Raw genomic sequence first — 19,786 nt, 5'->3', positions numbered from 1 at the left:
TCTGACACCAGACCTGAGCCAGCCAGGCCACTCGATATTATTATTATTACTATTAGAAGTAAAAAATATATTCTAAGTATTTCCAATCAATGATGGTGCTTCAACTCGCAAGGCGCTGCTGTATGACTCACCAATGAGCTAAACACTGAAAATAATTCTTTTTTATTTCAGAAGCTTCGTAAAACATCCAAATAATGGTTGTCTTATGAAGCGAATATGTTATAAAATGATTAAAACTTAACATAAAAAATTAGTTAAAGAGAAATATGAAATCTCTGCCGGAATGGATCTGAATGTGTAAAATAGCTTTAATAAATTGAAAGGATAGGTAGTCAAACTGATGGGTTGTGTGATTGACATTCTTATTCATTTTTCCCCTAAATTGTATTAAATTTTTTTTTATCAGCTCACTACATTTTTCCAAATGCTCTCACATGATGGGAGCTTCCAGACAATAGAAATGGAATGCCGCAGTGTGATATCAAACAATATGTTTATGTAATATTTTAATGTCCACAGATTGAATAAAGGCACAGAAGTGAACCAATTCATGCTTTCCCCAACCGATTTTTTCCACCCCATTTCTGTTTTGTTTTAGTCTTGCTCTTCCAATCATCTTTACAATACACAAATCACTGCTCAATACTGTTGATTATCCATTTAACAATAATTGAATTTCATCCTCTTTTCTGTTCGTCAAAGCCAGTTTCAATTATTGGCTGACAAGTGTACAATAACCTTCATGTGGTATGGCCTAATTAATACATTGTTTGTAACTGATATAATGGATAAAACAAATACTTGCATAACAACCCAATTCGTCAACACATCCTTATACGTGTCAAACACATATATTTTTCCACAATGCTCTATCTGAACAGTTAATCTTATCAAATGATAAACAATAATATAGAGCATACACTCTCTTGGCAATGCTCACAAGCAAATACTCTATCGATTTAAACGATGCAATCATTGATTATATTTTCATATTTGCATGAAAAATTTCCTCAAGGGTCTTGTTACATTGTCCAATGAATATATACATTTTGCCTATAATGCTTGTAGTACAATTCAAAGTAATTATTATCAATATGAGAAAAAAAATCGTATTTACATTTGACATTTTGCCAGTTTTGTACATTATCATTCATCCTAGACGTCATATCAAAAGGACCATAGGACCAAGGACAAAAGGAATATTCATGTACCATATTGTTTTATTCTACTTCATTCCATTTTGTTCACTTGATTTGTAATTTTATGGCTAACAATAAGAAAAAATTCAAAGTTGGGAATATCTAAGATAAATTTTATCTTCAAGACTCATAAACGTAAATATTACTTACAACAATACAACTTGAAGTGCACCAATGTCGTACAGCGATCATCATTTGCAAATTCTTTGGAAGTGGTATTTTCGAGCGAACATGAATTTATGAGCCAAAGTAGGAGTGAGAGCCGTGTAAGGAATTTGTCACTGAGCTGGATGAGTAGGCATCTTCGTTTCCAAGAAGCATTTGCCCTTCTTCCCACTTACTTCTTCCCAATTTTACTATGGTTTTTCCACGTTATCCTATATTGCTTTTTTCACCTTCCACTCTGTTTCTTATTCTTTTTCTCCGTTTCATTCCTTCTCACATCATCTCTCCTCATCTCCATATTTTCCCTCTCCATAATTTCTTAATTTTGCACCTCATTCTACTAGCTCCTCACTTTTCTATCTAGAAACCTACTTCCTTTTCAATGTTCTTCTTTTCTTTCCTACTCACAGTATGCTCATTCATTGCAATATTTTTCCTTATCCAAGTTGGCGGCCTTCTTTATCATATAATTTCCTCGTCAGCTCTATTTTTATTTCTATATTTTCTGTTCAGCTCCTCCGACATCGTCCGTCTTCTATCTTCCCCTTGTTTTATATTCTCTTATCCTCGTTCTGCTAGTTAATTTTTCTTTATTTGTATTACCATTCACCATTGGTCTTCCTTTGTGTACAACTTCTCCATTCTTCTCCACTTTTCTCCTCTCACTTCAAGTATAACAGATCTTCATGATTTTTCAGTTTCGCTCATTGTTGTTCTTCACATTTTCCATCTTCGCACTTTAGAGTAAACATTAATGATGATTGTGTTTATTCCTCAAATAAAAATTTATCAAAAATAATATATTCATCCATGATTCTACTTTCGGTCTTGATTGAGGCAAACCTTGTGATATCATTTGAATTATTATATTGTGATATTTGCACAACATCAGATACAGAAATCTTCTCATTACCATTGTTGCGAGGAAGGCACTATACCAGAGACATTTCAATCATTTAGCACCAAAATTATATAATCTACTTCCTGCAAACTTTAAACAGATTAATCATCATAGAAAGTTCAAAACAATAGTATACAATTGGTTGGTGAGCAAAGGAAGACAGAACATAGAAAACATTATTTCAAACAACTTATCACCTAATGACTTACTTTAACACTAACTAATTAATAATCCGCAAAAAAAACATAACCTACTTTAGAACATGGTGTGCCATAGTGGAGTAGGTCAATTTACACACAGAAATCACTAAACATGTAGAGGACATACATTATAAGAAATTTTTATTGTAACTAACTATTGTATGTAATTTTAATTTATCTAATATTTTCTGTAATTAATGTAGTAGTTCTACTTTTCTTGGGAAACAGACATTTATTTATTTCATAATCAACGATTTTATTTTTCAAGAAAAGTATTATTTCACTCAATCATTTTTCATTTTCCTGTTCTCCGTACTTTCTCCTTTCCATCCTGGTTGTCTTCAAATTTCTCCATCCTTCTTCTGGAATGAGGGTCTCTAAGAAGATGGTGCCTCTGGTAGAGATTCAACCGCAGGTGGGAAGCAGCGAAGGAAGTTTGAGCAATGATGAAAGCGGGAGTGCAGGCGGCAGCAGCAGCAGGCAACGAAAGGTTTATCGGGTTGTTGCTCTTTTCTGCGAAGAGGGTATAAAGAAGTCAGTCGGGCCTCCTCGGCTCACAGCCTCCTCCTGGAGGAGTTAGTTGGGCGGTCCCCAAACAAGCCAGCAACTGACCTTGGTCAACAATCTTCCATTTCTGTCTGTCTTTCTTATTTTCTTCTTCCACCTTCCACGCCATTCTCTCCAGCTACAGGCGCCGCCAATAACCAATGCAATCCAAAAATATTTTCTGCTCTTTGTATTGACTGATCTGAATTCTTGAATCCGACTTCTGCAACCAAAAATTGAACTTCCAATTACATGAACTTCTCCATTGGTCTACTTGTAAATCCACATTTAAAGCATGGTCGGACAGTAATAATTCCAATCAATCGTTCAATAATTTTATTCAAATCAACACAATACAATATACATAGAAGAAATCAAAACAAAAAAATTCACAATCCAAAATAAATCTCTAATAAAATACAAAAAAGGCTTCATGGCGGGGTGTGCTGAATTTAATTTCAACTTTGGATTCACACAATACTACTTCGAAATAGAAAAAAATGTACTAAATTATAAAAAAAAATTATAACATTATCCCTTCTAGCTCCAGATAGAGGATAAGAATAGCACATAATATGAAAAATTATGATAGATTACAATATTGGTACCGTACATGTATCGAGATTCATGATTCAATGCTCGAGGCTTATGTTCAAGTTATTTCATAATAATTAAGCGGTTTTGAAACCTACTGATACTACTGTCAAGTTTTTGGGAAATAAGAATCTTCTCCCAATCAAAGTTCTAAATATTCAGGTCCTTCACCTGCCAGTAGCTCATCTCTAAATAGATAGCTGGCTTCTTATTAGTCAGGCACCCATCAATGAAATCGATGGTGATTACCCTGGTTAGAAATGATTTATTCCGCCAGTCATTTGATTGCTGACAACAAAATTGATTTATGCGTTAAAATAAATGAAACAGTTGCAGACGGCTAATCAAATTTATGAATAAATTGGCCAGATTGAACGATCATTTATGAAACGTTACCTTCGGCGTGTGAAAATTAGCATGATTTATGTAAATGAATTGCACAGGAACGAGTTTCAAGGCTAGGCTACTGTTAGGAATTGAGAGAAATCTAAAATCAAACTAAAACTTTTGAATGTCTATAGATAGAAATGCAGTGTACCTTTCATAACCTGTTGAATAAGAAAGACGGTTATCCTGATAATGACGGGTGTTTTGAAGGGAGATGGCGAGCGAACTGATAGATAATATTTCAGGAGGGATCCGCCCAGCTCGGGTTGAGTTCACGATAGCGAAATTATTTCGTGACTCGTGACCTGGTTGGCGAAATTCCAGTTCTCCATTTCGGACTCAAAGGTTAGGTTATGTTTGGTTTGAAGGAGCAGCAAAATGTGGAACGAGGTCTATGCGCCCGAATAACGCCGACTTGTTTAAAAGCAAGCTGCCATGAATTTTTCAGTCAACCATTTTCGTTGGCACCAAATTCAATCAAGTTTTCATAACCTGTCAGACAATGTCCAGCCCCGATCGCAGGCTGCTCACCTGTTGATTGTGAAAAGTGTTGGATTGCAGCGTGGGTGAAATTTTACTTTGAACTGGTCGAGCAACTTATTGATCTTTGGGGTTACTTTCATGGAAACGTGATGATTAGGACTTGATTCTTATCCAGTCTCCATCATCTCTCAAAATAGTTAACTTTCAAACATTTTGAAAATTCAGTTCATTCAATGAGAAGCTGTTTTCGTGGTCCGAAGCCGCAAATAGGAATCCTCTAATGATATGAAACTGATATCCCCTGATCAGAGGATTTTTGGTACGCTATATTTTCCATATGCTCTTTCGAGGTTGAGTGGTAGAGGGAGAGAGAACTCAAAAGTCTGAAAAATTTCTCTTCGAAAAAGTCCACAAAAATTCGCTGCTAATATTGCAATTTTTATACTTTAGTATACTCCCCTATTAAACTGTTATTAGTAAAGCTACTGAAACCAAGAGTTACAGCTACAACTGTGGTAATATGGGAGTTGATCTAGTTTTTGAAATTTATGATGTGTGATATGAGGTGTGCGGAACTGAGCTGGAAGTGATGGTGGGTGAAGGCTGTCGGTCATTGTCAATGATGTTGTCTACCGATTTAATAATATTACATAATCAGCATAAGAAGCTCGACAGTAATGCATGCATGCACCGGTTATATTACTTGAATGTTATAACGGAAACATCCACACGACTGGCAGAGAAGCAGTGGGTGAAGGAAGCTGAGGAGAGGCAAGTCAACGACTATTTTCTACTCGACACTACACTACTAGCAAGTAGCTGCTCGTAGTAAAAGTAATACTACTAACAATGTAATGCTTGCACTTGATGCCGAGGTAATACCCTCTGGATGAACGCCAACTTAATAACCGACCGTTTTCTATTCGCTTTTACCCGAGAACTGCCACTGATCCACTGACTCACTCACAGAGAGACAGCTTCGTCAATGACTCGTCAAATCTTCTACTATCACTTCTACTACTACTCCACTCCATTCATCAATGAACCAGTGAATAAACAGCATATCATTGTAATTGACATAGCTCGGATAAGTTGTTGTTTTCTGATGGCTTACCCAAGACTATAGATATAGAAATAACTGGAAAAATAGACCTAACGTCAACTTCAGACTACAGTTTTCCGAACAATCTACAAAAATTCATTGCTGTCCACTGTTTTCTAGCATTAACTGTTCTCACGTGGCTGATTTCATACATTTGTTTTAGTTATCGGCTCCATTATTTTTTGAGAGAGGTAAATTCAATGAAGAGCCTCTTCCACTTAAAAATGTACTTTCATATTGTGCTCCAATGCGTGAATTGTAGATGTCGAATGTAGCTATCCAAGTGGAAATTCAAAACATATAGTACAACACATATATAGTAGTTTATTAATATATTTTGTTATCTATTATCAGGAACTCAATGTATTGTATGATAATTCACTGTAAAATTCAATCTAAAGCCTCATCTATAATATTCTGTACAATTCGAAGATCGAACAATTAAATTTGCAAATTGATGAGAAAATATGAGGTAAATTTTTCTTTTTGATTGAGAAAAAGATGGATATGGATAGAGTAGATAAATGATTCCTCGCAAATAACCACCAGTGATCAAATTACATTTGTGATAACTCCCTCCCTAACGTTGTCGGATTTCTTGTGTTATAATTCCAGGCTGTTATCTGAAGTTTCACCTTATCAATTCTATAGCCACTCATCGCATGATTTATTACCACTATTACTATTACTACTATCATACGTACACTATCATCACACCATCTCAGCATCTCCTGGTTTCATTGAAATGAGTTGTTATTTTCTGTCAACGTCATTAGGAGCGCAAACCGTTTGTAGACGAAGGAAGAGACCTTGAACTAAGACGACTACCGTTTGATAGAGGCTATTGTCCCTGAGCTCCTGAGATGGAGGCCTTGACTTGAAGATACCTCGGAGATGACCTTGATTCGAGTAGTTTGTCACAAGTGAGATATGAATAGATGTATAGCAAAAGTAAAAATTTCAATAATATTTTATTAAGATTGACAAATTACATTGACCAATTTTCATTGAAGTTGAATGAATTTCATTTCAAGATCAAAAAAATTCAGTTCAAGCAAAGAAAAGACAAAAGAGGTCAAGGAAAGTCCAGAGAGTCGAGGTAAGTGCAGAAAATCTGGAAAAGTCTAGTTACTCCAGCAATGAGTTAAATTTTGAGTCCATTCAAGAATTTACTGTATGAACCCCTCCTAGTTCCAATAATTATTCGATTGACGATTCTCGCCAATCACTCAAAATTGAAAATATCCACTGTTTCTGGTGTAGCCGATTTTCTGTATAATGGGAAGTTTGAAATACTTAAATAAGCGGTGTTTGTATTTAAGTGTTTAAATTAGGGATGAATGAATTTTCAATTCAGTCTCCTTCTTCTCTCCCACAGAGTTATGTTATTGTGTCGATAGGAAGGATAATCTTCCTTCCTTGTTCGACAAGAGTCGACATTTGTCGAACCACCACCGATTTATGTTGTTACATTACAATATTATACCTCACATACAATATTATATTATTGTATTATCCAGAATCAAATTGCATCCCATCTTCATTCTGATCAACAATTCTTCATATTGTAGCCCAAAAATGAAAAAAAATTTTTTTCATTTATTTATTCAGTATTATTTCGTTGAAATACTCATTGTATAAATAGTCTGTACATTGTCATTTATTGTGAATTATTGTAAAGTCAGCAAATATTGTAACTCACATGAATAGAGAAATCTAATCTTATCTAAGTTCAGAACCAACCTAAAGCTTTGGGTCCACTTTTCCCTCATCATCATCCGTTTCATTACCCACGCATAAGCCTGAGTCTCATACGGGCATAACACTCAGCAAAGAAAGGTTGGGTATAAGATTTGATTTGGTAAATAAATCCTGAATTCCTTTGTGAGTGAGGCTGAGGAACACTACACTTGTTACTTGTCACATTATTTCAAGTGCACAATTATTTTCAGGTACAGTCGACGGTTTTAGCGATACCCGATCTTCTGTTAGGAGCGACGATCGCCCCGAGCCTCAGAGCGGTCAGCGGTGCCGCACTCCCAGCAAAACGCGGCGCAATTTAGCTGGCAACAAAATTGAGTATTGAGTAAGGTCGCGTCGCTTTTTGAAATAACTCAAAGTGCTGGCTCGCTCGCTCGGCCATCGGTCTCTCATAACAGAGACGTATATTTCTGAGTTTTTTTTTCACTCCTTCTCTTCGTTTTTTCTTCATCCTCTCCTCTCGTACCTCTTTTTTCCTTACCCTGTCTTATCATTTTATATCTCCTTCATTCCCAAATCCTTTCCTCTATCTCTTCCTCCCAAGAGCACCATCGTCTTCTCTTTGCATTTTATCTTATACATATCTCATCTTCATATTCTTTCTTATATATCTCCTAAACACTCCCTTCATCCTCACCCCCTTTCTTATATTTCCAATTATATCATAATTTTTTTACTGATTCAAATTTCAATGTTCCTCCTCCTATATTTTACATTTCCTCCATTCGTTCACCTCTTTCCCAAAGCAATTTTGTATTTATATCAATTTATATGAAGCTAATCATTATTATCTTGAATTCTCTCTCCCATTTCCTTTGTTTCCTTGCTTGATGTTCTCTTTTCTCACTTCTCATTTGATCCTATTCCAGTATACCTCTACCTTATTTCTTACATCGACTCTCTCATCGTTGTTCTTGTCACTTGGTCTTGGACCCAGTACAACCAACGAATCAATGAATCACTATTCCAAATCTTCCTACTCATTTTATTGAAGCTTCAGTTACTTTCTCCTCAACCCTACCCACATAACCTTCTCATCATTATTTTCCTAATTCTACGTTTTTCTTCTCCTTTTACATCTCCTTCTTGTTATTACTTCACCTTTCACTACTCGAGGCTTTTTCGTCAACATCTCTAATTCTAACTAGTCCATCTAATGCTTCTGTTCCTCCTCCTCCTTCTTTTCTTCCACGTTTCCTCCTAAATCTCTTGCACCTCCTTCACCAATTCACTCCAATAAGGTTTCTCGACACCTTCACCTCTTACACCATCTTCTGCACCTTCTCTTCCTCTTTCTTCTCCCTCTTTTTCTTCTACTAATCCTCCTTCTCCTTTTTCTCCTCCTTCTCTTCTCAGTCCTTTTACTTCTCCTTGTCATCCCTCTCCTCCTACTCCTCCATCTCCTTCTTCACCTCCTACACGTCGTATACTCCTTTTCCTATTACTTCTCTTCTTTCTTCTCCTTCACCTCTTCTTTCTCCTCCCTCACATCTTTCTTCTCCTCCTTCTTCTCCTCTCCCATGTCTTTCTTCTGCTCCTTCTTCACCTCACTTTCCATCGGCTTGCAGTTGCCTAGGTGCCTTGCATCCACATCCATAGAGTGCGGTGGCTGCGGCGTCCAATCCATGCAATAACAGACCGTCATAACGATAATAACCGTCATCGCAGCCTTCCTCGTAACTTTACCCCTCCCCACCTCCCTGCCACCCCACACCATTCCCTGCTACGTTCCCATTATTTTCATCTCTGGCAAAATATCGTTTACAATAATTAATAGCAGATGAAAAACACGGTGCGATCTATCCTATCCTATCCTGGTCCGAGACCTTCGATCGGAGGCTAGTTAAGTCCCCCCCCTCTCCCAGGATGGGGCCGTACCCACTCCTATAATTCACAACAGTTTATCGTCCATCCCCGGGCACGATATACAAATTTCATATTTTATCCACCCCTGCACCCTGCCGCCCCTCCACCCTACGCTGCAGTTCGTTCACCGCACTCCCGAACCAGCTTCGTGTGTCCTCTTTTTTTCTTTTTCTTTCATTATCCTTTATCATCATTCCAATTATTGTTTTTGTTTTGCTTTTGATTATTCCTTCTCCTCAATCGTCATCCATCCTCCTTCATTCATTCTTCTTCTTCTTCTTCTTCTTCTTCTTCTTCTTCATCATCATCATCTTCTTCTTCTTCTTCTTCTTCTTCTTCTCCTTCATCATCATCATCTTCTTCTTCTTCTTCTTCTTCTTCTTCTTCTTCTTCTTCTTCTTCTTCTTCTTCTTCTCCTTCTTCTCCTTCTTCTCCTTCTTATTCTTCTTTTCCATCTCCTTCTCACCTTTCATCTTCTTAATATAATTCTACTTCCAACTAGGCCGTGTAGGCCTACTTGTAATCCACTTTTTCACACTGCCTTCCTTTCTTCTTCGGTAAATATTTCTAACTTACCACTTCCTCTCTAGTCTTTACTGTTCTTCATTCCTCATGTTTCAACCATCTCTCCGACCTCTTCTTCCAGTCCTTCTTCCATCTTTTCTCCACCGCTTCTCTTGGCCAGGGTTGTTAGCTCCTATCACGAACACATCCTCCTGCTCCTCCCACTATTTTTCTTCTCTAATTTATTTGTCGGATTTTCGCCTCGTACCGCTCTTTTTTTGCATCATCTCATCTTCCTCCGATCATTATAATGATGACAAAATTATTATCCATTACTCGGCCGGCGTGATGCAGACTGTACTGTGCCTCGGCTGCCTGCCATCTATCCTCTGCTCTGGCTAGTATCAAGTCTCAACTAGGATCTTCTGTTCTGTGTTTCCACGTTCATTGCACGACAATATCAGCTCAGTATCCTACATCAAGCCAATAAAAATCTTGTATCAACATTTCTAAGCACTCTCAGTCGTGAGAGCATGTAGTTGAGATTCGTCTATTTGAATTGAAAACAAAAACCCAAACAGTGAAAATGATTTTCAATTGAGACATAACAGAAATCAATGGGTCAACGGAGTTCCGCCTGCATTGAAAGCCGCCACTCACAAAAAAATGGTCAGTTTTTACGGACGCAACCAAAGTGGAACAGTGAAAGACAAACTGGGTCTATTCCTATTTTACATATCTATCATTTTTTGGCAGCAATGAACCTGTATTCCTCTTAGTTTGTAGTTACATGAAAAAGGCTGAAAAATAAAAAGGCCTATTGAAAGTGCTCATTATAGGAGTTATCCCTAGTTTTAGTGATATTCTTATATTGGGGAATTCCATCATATTCAGGAAATCAAATTTATGAAAACATAATTACAATATCATTTTTTCTTAAATCTCCTTCTAGTATTGGAAACAAACTAAGATATTTATAGGCTCAGATATAATATGCACAGATCAGAGAAGGTGGTCAATTTGCGTTATGTATTTTATAGGTTAGTAATTCTAATTTTATTTATGATCATCATCCTGGCTCTACTCAACAGAAACATTCTATTCACCGAACCGTTGACTGCTTGACCAGTTACTCAAAATTGACAGTTGAATATGATTAATAAAATGGAATACTATTTATTACATAAACAAACGTTAATATTATATTGAAATGAAATTATTATTTATATTATCTGCCATATCGGTATGCTATTAATAAGAAACTAGGTACCCTACTGTATAGGGACACCTTATGTATGAATGCATGATTAAAATGATGTAGTATGTTAAATTATTCAACTTTTCGAGTGATTTCTATCCTTCTATAGCAAAGGCAGAAGATGTATATGTAGTACCTTTTCCAGGAATAGTAATAATAAAGGAATGAACATTTTATCACTACGAAATTCTTGTTCAATTTATTGTGAATTTTATTGGAAGTTCGAGGTATCCTTTAGGTCAAGAAAATCCAATGCATTCAGATCTAATGCTAATGCAGTTTGCTGGATCGTGCAAGTTACATGTTGATTTTGTGAAATCGAACTTGGCGGTTAAACTGGAAAGAAGTTTGTACCGGCGGAAGTACTGTATCAGAAACCAAAAATATTTACGTTCAGTTATAACAGTTTAATGGCTTTAAAGCTATTGCTATTCAACTGAAACCCTAAAAATAGAATAAATGAATAGAACCCAACAATAGATTTCAACTAGTACAGTAAATATAAGTTATATACATAATAATTATGTCGTGTCTTCGAAAAATAACAAACAATATTTATAAATTATATTTGTGGGATCAGAATACTCAATGATTCTCGATAATATTGTCCTTTATAATATTCAACCAACAATATGACAAAATAATCATCTACAGCTCTGCTGTAGAAAGTTACCACTTTCGACCAGTTGGAAAACGCTTTACCTAAGTTTGGTCAATAGAATTCTACGGCCGGGGGTGGTGGATTTCCGCGAGTAAACCAAGCTTGTGGTGTGCGTGAAGCGACAAGCTGAATCGAAAAAATACCTATTTTGTCTGTCGTCATTCCAGTTTGACGAAATAGCCCAATTTGTCCCATTTTTTTGGGTTGTGGTGGTTTTAAGGGCAGGCGGTTCTCTGCGACCCCAAATCAATGATACAAAAATTTTGGCTCTATTCTCCCAAAATGTTTCTCTTGTACTCGTAGTTCACATACGTGACTCTCTTCAATCATCATATTACATGCAAGAATTAGCTATTGCCTGTTCCGACTTACAAACAGCTCAGTCTTATAACAGCTACAGTTCAGTTGAACAGGAAAGTTCAGATGTTGGACAGAGGGGTCGTGGGAGGCACCGGCTACAGTATCTGAGACAAATGACGAAGGATCTGGGAGCTACGAGCTATGAACAACGGAAGAGAGTAGCAATGGACAGATGGAAGGCTTCAACCAATTAATCAATTGAGCTGGAAGAAGAGGGAAAAGCTACATCTTAATTCAATATTCCAACAATGTATTTTGAGTGTAATCAAGAGCATGTTTTTGAGGGCAAGTTTCTATCAATGTGAAATCGAATCTACAACAAAGTTCATCAACCAACTGGTAATCATATAGTTTTAGTTAATACGCGGAAATTAAAGAAATAAAATACAGTGTGTTTAGTTGCAGGAGAAAATACAGTCATCAACTATATTATTGTATGATTAGAATTTGGAATCCAAGCCAGCCCTTGAGATGGTAAATTTTTGTAAGTTCTCATATAGAGGCCTAACCAAGCTTTGCCTTGAAAGTTTTTGCGAAGCGTTGAGGATAATGCCCGTGCCGCCGCAGACAACGACAGAACAAGTGAGAAGAAGAAAAATAAATTAGTCGAAGAAGGAGAATGAGGACAAGAGGATGAAGTACAGCAGAAGGAGGCAAGAAGTCCCAATAGGGGGCAAGCATGGAAGGAACGCAGCTGAGGTCCCAGGTCCCATCATCCCGTGTTTTATTGCCCTGTTCCCTGTTTGAAACAGAGTGGTCGGTCCCCTTAAACCTCTCTCCCCCTCACCCCTCTCCACACAACCTATTCTTCCTTCTCTTTTTCCTCTCTTTATCAGTGCGTTCTCATTGTCTTATTTTGTCTGAAAAATATTTTAAAACCTTCGGTCGCCTCCCTTTCTGCTCGGTCTTCCACTTCTTGAGTGCTATTGCCAAAGTCACCAATCCGGCTCTCTCGCTCCCCTCGTCTCAAAGCCTCAACAAAAACAACAATAATAGGGCCCTAACTCTTTTTCCTTCTACTTCTACTTCTTCTTCACCATCTTCCATTTTTCTACTCTTCAGCCAGGGGTCCAACGTCCTTTGAAATGGGATAGGTCAGGTAGGTCTGTGTTCGTTCGGCTTGCCTCCCCTTCTATTCGAACCGCGCTACGAAGACAAATTATGGAGACACTACGCCCATCCCTCTCCGGCGCACAACACACACTCACACACGCTCACTCACTCTCTCTCTCTCACACTCTCTCTCTCTCTCTCTCTCTCTCTCTCTCTCTCTCTCTCTCTCTCTCTCATACACACAGACATGCAATCCAAGTTACCAAACAACGCTGTAGGTGAGTTTGTTCAAATCAAGGTGGCAATACGAATAGGTTATAAATATTAGAGTTTTTCAACTTACCACATTCTTTTTTGTGTTGTTTCTTTCTGTTCATTTCAGTTCGGCATGCCTTTCTATTCTGGGAGTGCACATAATATCAGATAAATAATTCATTATCCATTGGTGTATTGTATTATTCCTGTTATTCTATTACTTGCCAATATGCCTGTGATAGTATTCCTCATACCATTCCAATTGCAATTATTATCTTTCACCTATTTTTTGTAGAGGTGCCATGACGAGAACTTCACAATGTTATGGGGAAAAATAACCATGAATCATGCATAGTGGGCCATTCAAATCCCTATATTATAGCAATGATCTGGAATAATGAATGAACGCTAATGGGAGAATTCTGGAACTAAAACTATACACTATATCAACATTTGTATATCTAGAGTGAAAAGTGCTGTTTTTTCTCCCTGAGGGAGAAAAAACATTTTTCACTCGTGATATACACAGCATTTTTCCTCCAACTACATTTTTATAAAAACTGCTAATAAAATAATTTTTAAAAACGTATGTGACCAAACAATGTGTTACAACATAATCTAAAAAGTAAACAGAAACAGCTGGCTTGTAATCACAGTTCTCCTCCGACAGCACTATCTGTCGGCTAAAGTTGTAACAACAATGACAGCCAAAACTACAGCTATGATGAAGTTCCCGTTTCAAATTAATTGATTAGTTAATAAGTAATATTCGTTGGCTGATATTTTGAATAACATGGAATAAAAGAAAAAAATATATACATTTTTTTTAGTATAGTAATATGAAGTTTGTAATAATAATTTCAGCATACAAACATAAATTTTATATATCGATCAAATGTCTGGTTGAGGTATTGAATTTCGTTGGTTTAATGACTACTCTATATGCTTCCTCATCTGAGCTTAGACCTTCTGACCTATTCCAAATGTACGTTTTTAAAATAGAGATGCTTCCCATGTTATTTAAATGGAGTCACTTTTACTCCCTAGGGAGTTTTTTCTGTTTTTTAGTACCGAGAGCGAAAAAGTGACACTTCAGTATCATGTTTCAGGGAGTAAAGTAAGTACTTTTGACAGTAGGTGGGGAAAAATTAAATTTTCCAATACGATGCTTAATTCTTTTAATGCTTCATTACTTTTAAAAGAATTAAGAATAATTCCTCATTATTAATCTCCATTGTAGTACTTCATACTTTACCAAGGAGGAAACGATAAGAAGTCATCATATTCCAGTTTATTAGTTTATAAGCTCTATTCTATTCAGGATGTATTTTCTTTCATTTTAGCTATTCCCTCTACTATATCAGCTAAGCCTGAGTGGGTCTAATTCTTATGTATGCGTCATCATCAAAAAGTTCAGGAAGGGAATATTCAAGAATGAATGAGTTATTCGAAAGTCTCCGCCCATCCTAAATCATCAATAGTTTGTTGACATTGCGTTGATTGACGAAACGTACATATTTTCCCAGACTTCACGCCCGCTGCTAAACCGTTAAATTGAATAGGAAACACTATATATTTTATTATTGATTGTGAGGGGGAAAGATGGAATGTTATTACTGGAAGTCACGTACTGGGAGCAGTTGAGGTTAAAGCAGCAGCAGCATAAAATCAGCCAGAAGACCAGAGGAAGGAGTCGAGGCTGTTTTGCAGTTAACGAAATTGCGGTGGTATTGGTATATGAGTTGAGCAAGAAAAAGGAAATGAAAATAGGAAGAAAAGGAAGAGGAGAAATGTGTATTGGTGGAGATTGAGGCGATGGTATGGGCCTGGGAAAGATTGGTTACTCCAAAAGCTCATTGCTTGATGTAGGCCTATACCACCAAAGATCGTTCTCAGCTCCATGACCTCACTCAACGCAACATTCATCGACCAAACACTTTTCGATGCAATGCTTTCGAGCGATGCAATCATACTTAATAATCAATATTTTCTCATCAATGTTTCTTCTATCCCGTTCTATTATTTGTATCAATTTTATTCCCATTTCTCTGTTTTTTCATTTCAAATACTGCTGTACTTCTTGTATTTTCTGTTGTATTTTTCATATCTGCTCCTATTTCCTACTACTTCTCAATTTTTGTATTTCCTTCCCCCATTGTTCTAACCACCTCTTTTTATGCTTCCCTATTTCACACTCTTCTCAACTACCCTCTCTACCTTCCGACTTACTTCTCCGATGTTCCGTTCTGTTATTTTATCTATTGACTTATATTCATTCCTTCAACCCTATCCCACCATTCCATTCTTTTCTCTTATTTTCGTTCTCCTTCCAATTTACCTTCGTTAGCTTTTTCGTTTTTCCTCCTTCTCCCTACCACCTCTCCTTACTCCTATAGATTCCTTTTTTCTCTCATTTTCTGCGCCTCCCCTTTCTCCTTCTTATCCCACTCCTCTTACTCCCTCTCTTTCATATTCTTGTTCTTTCCTCTTCACCTTCTCTACTCTTCTACTCTCCTTTACTTTTTCAATTTAATTTTTTCTCTCCTTGATGTCATTCTCAGACTCCAGATTCTATCATTCCCCTTATTTCTCGCTTGCACTCTCCTGTTCTTTTTCATCTTCTTTTCTCATCTTGAGTACTGCTCTCCTCCACAATTCATTCATTCTCTGTCATTCTCTTCTCTACTTATGCTTCTTCTTTTCCCTCCTTATCTTCTCCTTCTTCTTCATCTTCTTCTTCGTCTTCTTCTTCTTCTCCTTTTTCTTCTTCTTCTCCTTCTTCTCTTCTTCTTCTTCTTCTTCTTCTTCTCCTTCTTCTCCTTCTTCTCCTTCTTCTCCTTCTCCTCCTTCTCATCCTCCTCCTCCACCACCTCCTCATCCTCCTTCTCCTTTCTCATCACCTTCTTCTTTCCCATGTTTCTCCTCGTCCATTTGTCAATTATTGCGGAGTACTGTTTGGTAGCAGGATGATGTGGCTGTGCGATGGGGGGGTGGTGATGGTGAGGAGGTTCCGACCTACCGCAAGTCAAACTCAGTTATTACGTCTCGGCCGATATTCGGTTTGATACGTGCAGAATCGAATCTCTCCTCCGGATAAAGAATCAGCCTGCTAAACCAAAGCCAAAGCCAGAGAGCAGGACAGAGAACATTATCTGAGGTCAGTGCAGAGCAGTGCAGTCTCAGACTCCAAACTGTAATCCAAACGTGGTTGCTTTTTGCATTTCGCTTTGCTGCTGCTTCTGCCTTCTCTAAATCAACTCCAGCCACACCACTTCAATTATACTTACTCTTCTCTATTTCCTTTTTCCACGCTCTCCTTCTACTTCTTTTTCTTCTTATTCATCTGATTTTCCCCCGACCGTTTTTCGGTGGGTTTCTATTAGCTGGAACGCAATTTTGTCGAAACTCATACCTTGTCTTCATTACTCGTCATATTACTACTACTCAAATCGTTTTTTCTCTGTACATCAAATTGTGTTTCTTCCACTTGTACTGTACTCATTTACCTCTCAATTTCAGCTTGAAATAATTTTTGTTGCTTTTTTATTTGTTTCTTCCACATTCAATTTTCACCAATGCCTTTTCAAGATTGATTTATCTCATCCCTTTCTCCTCTCTTTCTTTCACTTCATCTTTCTGTTTCATATACTTCTTCCATTTAGTCATATATTTTTCCCTCTCTCTTATTGTACTTTTTCCTACTATAATAATTACAGTAATAATTACTATAAAAATCATTGTAATAATTTGTGTCCCCAGACTTATCAAAATTTTGTATTTCACTTATCTCGATTGCACTTTTTTATCCTCTTATCTCACTATCCACTAATTTTTTCTTCCAATTTAGGCCACTTATTCCTTACTTCTACCTCTCTTCTGTTCCACCTATCTTTCTCTTTCTCCTGGTGTTTTCTCTCTTCGAATCCTCCTCACTCTCTTCAACTTTCTTCTTGTTATACTTCCATGTATTCCTTCTTATACTTGAATCTTCATGGTTTTGCTACCTCATAAACTTCTTTCTTAACCCAACACCTACTATTTCAAACATTTGAATCCCATGCATCTTCCCTATATTCTCTTCCATTCCTATCCTATTCCATCCACACTCCCATAATACACTACTCTTTCTTCAAACTCCATCTCCTTTTCCAATTTCGAGAGTATCACTGTCTTCTTTGCACGTTGATTTCGCCAATTTCGACCCAATCTTCACTGCCAACATCTCCTGCCAATTCCGAGATTACCATTCGTGGCCCGACCGCCTGCAATTAGCCTTCTCGTCCGGATCCAATGCGCCTGCGCCGTAGCCCGCCCTCAGTTTCCTTTGTAACCGGCTGCTGACTATAATAACACACCGCGCAATAACAATCCAATCCCAGTTCGTTAAGTTACTCTTTCTAGCCCGCAGTAATAATTGTTTTCGGTTTTTGCCACAGTGAGAATTCCTGTCGTTTTTGATTGAAGAGTTTTGTGAAACTGGAAACCTGTTGATAGGAAGTCAGTGATGATGTTGATGATGATTTGATTAGCATGCTCTCTGGCAGTGAGCCATGTTTGATCGTCGATAAACTTCCAGTAATCAATGATCCTTTGTACCACCCAGGAAAGACGGAAGTGCTTCTGCACTGATGTATTTCTAAACGGTTTTTTATCAAAGCTTTGCATTCAACAACCAACAATCCGAAGATTTGATTAAACTGACGGTAATCAACAGAAATTAGGGTTCAATCACATTTCAAGTATTAATATTAAATACGTTGATTGTACGTCTTTCGGAGATCCAGCAGGAAAGTAAATAATGTTTTCACTTTTCCTATTCTTTTCACTTAGTTTAGTTTTCTGTTGGATCTCCACCGGTCAATTTATAATATTTGGACAATCACTGACAATCACAATCACTCTTCGCTTATCTTTGAAGTGTTGAATGTATTGCAACTGGGAAATTAGGTTTATTAATGTTTGTTCCAAGAGATCTTGAATAAATTAATCTAATAAATTAAGATTGCCTTCCTCGAATTCGTTAGAAATAGTGCTTTTGAATTTCCCTAACATTCATTCGTTATAAGCCTACGGACATTAGCCTTATTATATTAGCCTACTATTGTATTCAATCAATCATCTAAAACGATACTTTTGTGATGGAATGATGCAGCATCATTTTTGTCGAATGAAGAAGAAGCAACAAATAAGTTTTTAGTTTGATTATCAGCTGTGACGTTTCATATTTACTTTCCAGTTGTTTGGAACCCAACAAAACTAGATCTATTTATAAACTTATTTGTTTATATCAGTTTTCTTTATCAAAAACTTGTAAAGCCTTAGACTTGTAGTCTATCAAAGTGCATTTTATCTTGAATAATTGAGGAACTTTTGATAATTGAGAATGGATTTCGTAGAGCATACTCCTTTGAGTGGATGATATCTTCGAAAGTTTCAGAGTGAAGCAAGTCACTGAAATATTCTCGAGGTGTTTTCCTTTGTTGATTCCAGGCAATTTATCTATTTCAAAGTGAGCCAGAGCTGATGCTCCTGTTATGTGTATTATGCTTGGGACTGGAGTGGTCCCGGCAGGTGCAAGAAAGCCAATCTCCTTCATGAAACTACTTCAAATGCCAGGTGCTTGATTCCGTCAATTCCTTGCAACTTTTCACATCCCTTCTTCCTCCTCTCCTTCTCAATCTATTTGTTTTTCACTCTTTTGGTGAACTCTGCTGCAACTGAATGCTATTCTGCACTAGGGACAACTATCTGTGAGCCTGCTAGGTCAATGTCCGTGCAAAATAATTGGAAAATAATTATTTCATATGTGCTAGCTCCTATCACGTGGAGCTCAATTACTGTATAGCCATAGCTTGTTCACACTTTCAAAAGTACGACCCAAGAAGCTTGAAGATTCGAAAATATTATCGTAAAGGAAATGATAATCTCAAATTTTGAGAATCTGTAACATTATTTTTTCCTCGAAGAGTAACAATTATCCAGTGATTGCCGATCTTCCATGGTTCACTGGAGTAACCCTTTCAATCAGCCATACTGTCATATTGCGTTCAAAATACAAATTAAACTGAGAATCAAATCAACAGTTTCCGCATAGCAAACAAACCAGGCAAGAATAGATGTATAATAGGTGAATAATATTATGAATATCTGGACAGATCAGATATCTTCTTCAGCTTCATTCTCATCGGCAACAAAAAAGTTGCAAGATCAATGTATATTGGAGCGCACTGATGCACTCAACCAATTTGATTGATTAATACTGAGGAGTTCCTCAATACTGAGGACTGTGGACGAAGCGACAAGAATCTAAAACGCTTTAGATTCGAACCTCTGCTGTTTTATCTAAGAACCTCTGCTGTTTCCTATGCTTGTTGTTCTGTAGTATATGCAATTCAATTTCTATGAACACAATAATAATATTTAGTATAAAAAGTGTATTAGTTTGTAATATCTATGATAGTGTTTAGAATTAAAAGTGTGTATTTTGAACG

Source organism: Nilaparvata lugens, chromosome 1 (assembly GCF_014356525.2).
Source record: "Nilaparvata lugens isolate BPH chromosome 1, ASM1435652v1, whole genome shotgun sequence".
Classification (NCBI taxonomy): Eukaryota; Metazoa; Arthropoda; class Insecta; order Hemiptera; family Delphacidae; genus Nilaparvata; species Nilaparvata lugens.
This window is presented reverse-complemented; position numbering follows the sequence as displayed.